Source organism: Typopeltis vanoorti, chromosome 1, assembly GCF_054136105.1.
Source record: "Typopeltis vanoorti isolate ZY-2024b chromosome 1, IOZ_Tvanoo_1.0, whole genome shotgun sequence".
Taxonomy (NCBI): domain Eukaryota; kingdom Metazoa; phylum Arthropoda; class Arachnida; order Uropygi; family Thelyphonidae; genus Typopeltis; species Typopeltis vanoorti.
The window spans coordinates 10,396,560-10,404,724 of NC_143549.1; positions in this window are offsets into that span (position 1 = coordinate 10,396,560).

The following is an 8,165-nucleotide window of genomic DNA, read 5'->3' on the forward strand; positions in this document are numbered from 1 at the left end:
ACAAAACTGATCTTTTGGGAACAAAGAGAAAATAACGACCTTATATACATTGCAATGTCAGAACACAAGATACTGACAGCAAAACATCTATATCACTATGCAGCTTTGCTGGAACATTATTTCGATGCCAACTACAGGACAGTCAGAAATACATACCGTATAACAAGACCTCAGACTACTAATTATATCACATATAAATACAATAATCACTACGGAAAGGCCACGCGTAACTTCTACATCCCAGACATGATAAACAAATTACCTTTTGAATACAGAAACCTTACAAATTACAATAGCCTGAAAAGAGCTCTAAGGACATACTACCACGAACAAGAAACACGCACCCAAAATACCATACAAACTTAAAGAAACACAATATATTCGCTCAGGCTTCCAATTCAGCGACGCATCAATACATTCCAAGTTATCGTGTGTGTGTGTGTGTGTGTGTGTGTGTGTGTGTGTGTGTGTGTGTGTGTGTGTGTGTGTGTGTGTGTGTGTGTGTGTGTGTGTGTGTGTGTGTGTGTGTGTGTGTGTGTGTGTGTGTGTGTGTGTGTGTGTGTGTGTGTGTGTGTGTGTGTGTGTGTGTGTGTGTGTGTGTGTGCGTGTGCGTGCGTGCGTGTGTGCGTGTGCGTGTGAGTGCGCACTCGCGAATCTCTCAATCGTAGATTTCGTAGCTTCCCAACACAGCTAAAAAAAAAAAAACAATACATAATAACGGGCAGGTGTCATCCTCAGATAAGCTTACATATAGGTTTCGAGGATGAAAGCAAAAAAAATTAGTTCTCATCCGTGATGTATCATATGTAACCAAATGCATGTAATGTACGTATCACATGAAAACCAATGTATGTAATGTATGTATTATACGTAAACCAATGTACGTAATGTAAATATCACATGTAAACAAATGTAAGTAATGTATCATATGTAAACAAATGTATGTAATGTATATAATAATTGTAACAAATGTATATAATGTATACAATAACTGTAACAAATGTATGCAATGTAAAAAAAATATTCTCATAAAAGTAAATCATGAGTTTACACCGTATGTTTGTGAGAATAAGGACACATAATATTCAGATTGCATATGTGTAAATACTGTTGTATAATCACACCTTTTCAAACTTGAAAAAAAAAATAGTAAACCACAACATGTAATATTATACAACTTATGTAACTCTGAACAATATAATTGTAAATTATTATTATGATTGTTATATAAAAAAACTGTTATCATCATTACTATTTAAATCTCATTATATGTAGCATAAACTGCTGAAGCTTTTAAAATAATATGCTGAATAGATGATCATTGTACGTATGTAAATATTTGAAAGAACAATAAAAAAAAATTATTATTATTATTCCGGGCAACTCCAAGGAGTTGACAGATTCATCGAGGGAGGCCCTAACATCATGTCTAGAACAACTATTCAACATTCACACAGTATCTACCATACCTTGCCTTGAACTCATTCACTGTCATAGCACCCACAACAGACTCTGGCAGCTTATTCCACTCATTCACCACTCTCCAAGTACAAAACCTAGCTCTAACACCCCTGATAACCACATTCTTGCCCAGCTTCCATGTATGGCCCCTAGTCCTCCCACAAACAGTCCTATTCTCAAAAATATCTTCTGGATTAATCTTATAGAAACCCTTCAGTAATTTGAATGTCTCAATCATATCACCCCTTATCCGCTTATCGACCAATTTTTGCAACCCACAAATCTTCAACCTGTTCTCATAAGGTTCATTCCACAGACCTGCTATCATCTTGGTCACTCGTCTTTTGATCCTCTTCACCTCCTCCCCTTCAAGAAGAAACTCTGGCGCCGATAAAACGGAATGCAATAATTACAGAGACATTAGCCTCCTTAGTATTCCAAGTGAAGTTTTTACGAAAGTACTCCAAAAACAAATTAAGCCCGGCTTGTTCTTCCACTAGGAGAAGAACAAGCCGGTTTCAGACCAGGACGAAGCACAGTTGATCAACTATTCACTTTAAGACAGCTAATGGAAAAGACACTAGAGTACACCCAAAGTTGCTACATGAATTTCATAGACTTTCGTCAGACATTTGATTCAATCCGTAGAAGAGAACTATGGAAAACTATGGAAAAATTTGGAATTCCCAACAAAACCATAAGAATAATAAAGAATCTATATTAGAAATCTGAAAGTGCATTACGATTGGAGGACACCTTAACCAACTGGTTACACACAGAGTGCGGAGTAAGAGAGGGATGCAATCTGTCACCAGACCTGTTCAATCTTACACTGGAAGAAGCAACCAATAAAGCCTTAAACAATGAAGACTCCGGAATCAAAATATATGGGGAAAATGTGACAAATTTAAAATTTGCTGACGATAATGCATTACTTGCAAGCACAGAAGAAAATCTAAAGCGAATTTCTGATAAAATAACGGAGGAGGGTATAAAATCTGAATTAAATATAGACAAAACAAAAATTATGCAAATAAGTAAAAGAAGCACTAATCTAAAAATTGAAATTGATAGTAAGAATCGCGAGCAGGTAGAAAACTTCACCTATCTTGGAGGAGTTATTAAGTACAGTGGTGAAATTATAAAAGATATAAACAGACGAATCAGTCAAGCATCCCAAACTTTTGGACGACTTAATGAAATATGGAAGTCAAGAGACATCAAACAAGTAACAAAAGTAAGAATCTATGAAATAATGGTCCTCCCAATATTCCTCTATGGACGTGAATGCTGGAATCTCAAAAAGGCTAAAGAGAAAAATTATTAGTTACTGAAGTGGGTTGACTAAGAAGATTACTTGGAGCATCTCTGCTGTATCGACTAAGAAACGAAGACATAAGGAAACGACTAAAACAAGAAATAACAATAATAGACAAAATCCAAGAAAGAAGACTGTGATGGTTTGGCCATTTGACCAGAATGGCAACAGAAAGACTACCATCTAAAGTCTTGAATACAACGATCGAAGGTCAAAGATCCAAAGGACGGCCTAGAAGTAGATGGATAGACAAAATAAAAGAGGGCCTGAAAAACAAATCACAACAAGCGACACCTAACTGGACAGAATTATTCAGACACTCTCGGGACAGACAGAAGTGGAAAGAGTTCATTTGGCCTCATCATCATCATCCACATAGATGATGGAAGAGGAGGGTAAGACTACACTAGTGTTTTTTTTCGAACATGTACAGTAGTGAATAGAACATATGCAAGAATGGTGATAGCCATGTTGACGGAAAAAATTTGTACAGAACATTACCATTCTTGTGCATATGTTCTATTCTCTGCTGTATATGTTCGAAAAAAAAAAAAACTAGTGTAGCCTTACCCTAATGCATATCGTGAATAAATTTACCACATAACCCAGAATATTACTATTAGTACTTTTTATGACACTATAATATAACCTAATTGACAAAAGGAAATTTCATAAAATATTTTGTATACTGTAGGCTATTTATTTTAATTTTATAAAAATAGAAAAAGTACAATGAATGTATAAATTATATCAAAGAGATGCAAAATGTACAACTTCCCAAACAGATGCAATCATTACGTAAGAACATTGCTCTTCTTGCATTTTTATTTGCCAATTCATCAATAACATTTGATAATTCTAATTTTTCAGACAAATGATTTTCTATTGCTAGCAATCCTAAATCACTAAACCTGTCTTGGGTCAGTGATGTTCTTAAATATGTTTTTATAAGTTTGAGTTTCGAAAAGCTCCTTTCACCTGATACTAACGGGTAATGTGAGGAAAATTCACAAAGCTATAAATAGATTTGGAAGTGATGACATCAAGTTATTTTTTGCAATATATGTCAAATTTTTAATGGGTCAGTTTCTGTAATGCCACCGCTAAAAGTTGTGTACGTTATCAGCTTATTAAATATAATATATTTAATGTATCGGTCATTTCTCTAAATTCACAAAGAAATTTAAATACATTATTACATTCACTCAGAATTTTAAATCTTTCCTTAATGGAATTTAATATAGTATCAACAATTACTAGACAAAATTGTATTCTGAACAATTCTTTTGAATTTTTTATTTCTTCATCAAGTTCATCTGGACTTTCATAATCGAAGTGACGAACTTTAGTTCTGTTCCTTACAACGGGAAATTCGGATACTACGTTTACTTCTTTAGAAAAAACGTCTGCATATTTAACATACCGGGTGATTATAAAATAACGTCAAGTGTTCAGAGCCCTCTAGCGAATAATATATTGGACGAAACACACCAATATTCCTGTAGAACGTACACAGTGGAACAAGGGGATTCGATTTAACGAAAAAAAAAAAATAGTACCAAAAATCGCCAACAGAGGAAATTTTGGCGCTGTTTACCGATTAAAATGCATTAATTTGCATTATCTCGTTTCTTGTGAGCGATCATGCAATAAAAGGAAAGCCTGTGAGATTTCTTATCATTCGTAGACGAACTGCTTTTCGATGCCTCTCACCTTACGTGAGCGTGTTTTGTTAGTCAAACTCTATTATCAGCGGAACAATAATGCCAGTGCTTGTCTTCGTGATTTTCAGCGTATGAAACATTTATGAAAAAGACCGATTAGAGTAACAATCTTACGAAAACTGATTCGGCGATTTGAAACTACTGGAACTCTAGCAGTGCAGGTAGGCAGAGGACGCAAACCAATCACTCACCAACAAGTTGAACAAGTTGCAACTGCTATTGTGGAACAAGAGATGACGAATGTGCAGGGTACCAGCAGTGCACGAGCAATATCCCGGTAAACGGATATCGCATACACAACGGTGTGTAAAACCCTACATCAGATGTTGAAGTTTTACCCCTATAAAATCAGTCATGTTCAAGAATTGCACCCTGGTGATGCAACCATACGAATCGACTTATCTTTGATATTCTTAGCGCGCATGGAAGTGGATGATGCATGCCGTGGCAGATTTTATGGCGTGACGAAGCGCACTTTATTTATTTGAACGGCGATATTAACACATGCAACTTGTATTTGGGCTTCAACTAATCCGCACGTGTGTCTGCAGATGCCTATCCACTCGCCCAAAGTCACAGTTTGGAGCGGATTTACGGCATCTTTTATCATCGGGCCATACTTTTACGAGGAAAATCGCCCAAATGGACCTGTGACCTGTTCCGTCAATGCTATGAGGTATGCCAATATGCTACAGAACTTTGTGGTTCCACAACTGCAGCAAAGAGGATGTCTCGATTCGATCATCTTCATGCAGGATGGTGCACCACCCCACATCGGACTTCAGGTACAGCGTGTTTTGCGACAACATTTCTCTGACAGAAGAATCATTAGTCGTGCATTTCCCACGCCGTGGCCACCGAGATCGCCTGATCTCAATCCTTATGACTTTTGACTGTGGGGATTTCTTAAAAGCATTGCGTATCAACCATTGTGTAACCGATATTCCAACTTTGAAAGATCGAATAACGTTACAGGTGAGACAGATCAATTCTGATATGTTGCGAGCCACTGTGGAAAATGTCGTGCACCGTATGCAGTTCCTGGAACATTAGAATGGTAGTCATATTGAACCTCGTTTGTAAGTAACAATAAACGTCATGAAATTGATGTGTGCTGTCTCTCATTTGCCATTTAGTCATTCATTAGTCACACCTACTAAAATTAATTTGGAGCCCCAAATTTCCCCTGTTGGCGACTTTTGGTACTATTTGTTTTCATTATATCGAATCTCCATGTTCCACTGTGCTCGTCTACCGAATATCGATGTGTTTCGTCCAATGCATTACTCGCTAGAGGGCTATGAATTAAATGCTTCATCGCATCTAGCTGCCCTTAAAAAGTAAACGAACTCACCCAAAACATTAAGAGATTCATTTATATTAAATTCAGGAGACTGCAACATTTTGCTTACGACATCAATTTTTGACAGAATATCGTTCCATATAACAATTGAGCAACTGAACTTGAAAGAAGCAATCTGATCGAACAAACACTGAGCTGTATGTTTTGTTCTCATGTCTCTGGAATTATCAGCTACTGTATCATTTAAACTTTTTAAGACTTTACTTAATTACAATCTAAGAGGTTGCACCGCTTTTATTCTGCTGTTCCATCTTGTATCACTTACAGGCTTTAATGTCAATTTAGGAATATTGTTTTCAAGTATATCCCGTCTATAAGGGGATGCAGAGAAAAATGTATACAATTCTTGAATAATGTTAAAAAAATTAACTGTTTCAAATGTTTTTCTGACAGCATCGTTTACAATAAGATTTAAAGAATGAGATGCACACGGTTCAAAAAAGGCTCTAGGATTTATATTCCTAATTTTATTCTGCAAACCATTATGCTTGCCACGCAAATTGGCCTCATTATCATACCCTTGTCCACGCATATTTTGAATATCTAACTCATAATCTATCAAGAGTCCACCTAAAAGGTAATTACATAAGCCTTCCTCTGTAGTGAAACTAGATAAAATCCAAGAAATAATTCTTGAATTGCAACGTCAGAAGTGTCAATATTTACAATTCTTACTACAAATGATACCTGTTCAATGTGACTGGCATCTGTAGTGCAGTCGAGAATTATAGAAAGATATTTCGCTTTTTCACAAATTCCTTAAATTTTGATTTAATGCCGTTTTCTAAAACAGATATAATTTCGTTTTGAAAAGAATGGCCTAAGTAATGGGGTAAACGATTTCTAGAATTTTAAGATTCTGTTATGTTATTTACATGCTGTGAAATAATAGGGTCAAATTTTGCCAACTTTTCTACTGGCTTTAAAAAATTTCCATTATTTGCTTCATATAAATTTATTATTTGTACCTCTGAAAGCTAAACACTGCCCTGCTAAAAACTCTACAATTGCGACGATTCTTTTGATGATGGCTCGCCATCGTCTTTTTCCAGATTCAAAATACCGTTGCTGTTCTTTATCAATTGTACATTGTTGTCAAGGCGTGTTTTTAATTTATACCACTTTTTTACAATTTTGCGTATGTGCTACACTTGTTTCATGTCGTGATAAATTTGTGGCCAAATGTCACCAATCTGAAAATCCCCTGACTATCAATTCATTTGTTTTTCTTTAAAGAAAATAGCTTACAATAAAAGCAAAATACACCATTGGATTTTTCAGAATAGATTAACCAAGTTCTTCGAACGTTTTCACCATTAGGTAAGAGTCTTACAAACTGTGACATGGAAAATTATGTACCATTGTTATCTTTAATAAAATTTATATTTTATTAAAGATAACAATGAATTATGAGTTCTAATATCCGATTATTAACAATAGATGGCCAGGTACAAGGATCCCCTAAATCACATTCTGTCGTGAATTCAGCACAATTACCAGAAGGTCTACTTTGAAAATTATCCCACAGCGTGATTTCGGGGTTGACTTTTCCTCCTGGCACAGTTCTGAACGAAATTCAAACTTTTCATTTGATTTTTCACATTCCACTTTGATTTCGCCCTTACTGTCTGGAAAAGGTTCTGAAGTGATTGATGTTGTTGAGTTATCTTCATCTAACTTTACATATTTCAGTATGGATCCTCGTAATTTTTCCTTTTTCTTATCACTTTCATTCTTTCTTTTGCGATAAAAAGCACCAGACAGATGTTTAGCTTTCCTATCCGACATACCTCAGCATATAATAAAAATATTAATAATAATGATGATAATAATAATAAGCACAAATTATTTTTTCTCTTTTTGAATGAATAAATAAATGTTGTAATGACCCAAATTGACTTGAGCCTTTCTGTACAGATTCCGAAAAAACTCAGATCTATCTCTTCGTATGTCTGTCTGTCAGCTCTATCTGAAAGACGGCGGAATATTTTATAACAAGTATTAGAAAAACAAAATAAAAATAATTGTAATTCCATTTTTTCCAAATTATTATTTTTATGGTTCGCTTGAATGAACAATCCTTGTTGGGTGAGGTTTTTAAAGAAATAGAGAATGAAACCCAAAGAAGATATTTCGAAGTTAGCACCGCTATAAGTTTTAGCAATGTTACGTTCCTATTTCATCGCCAATATTTTTAAATTAACTATGGGCTATATCAAATTTATTCCATCGGCCGCCCTACAGATTTGGTCGCTGCGTGCAATTACGCCCTGCACACTTATTAGAACCGGCCCTGAAA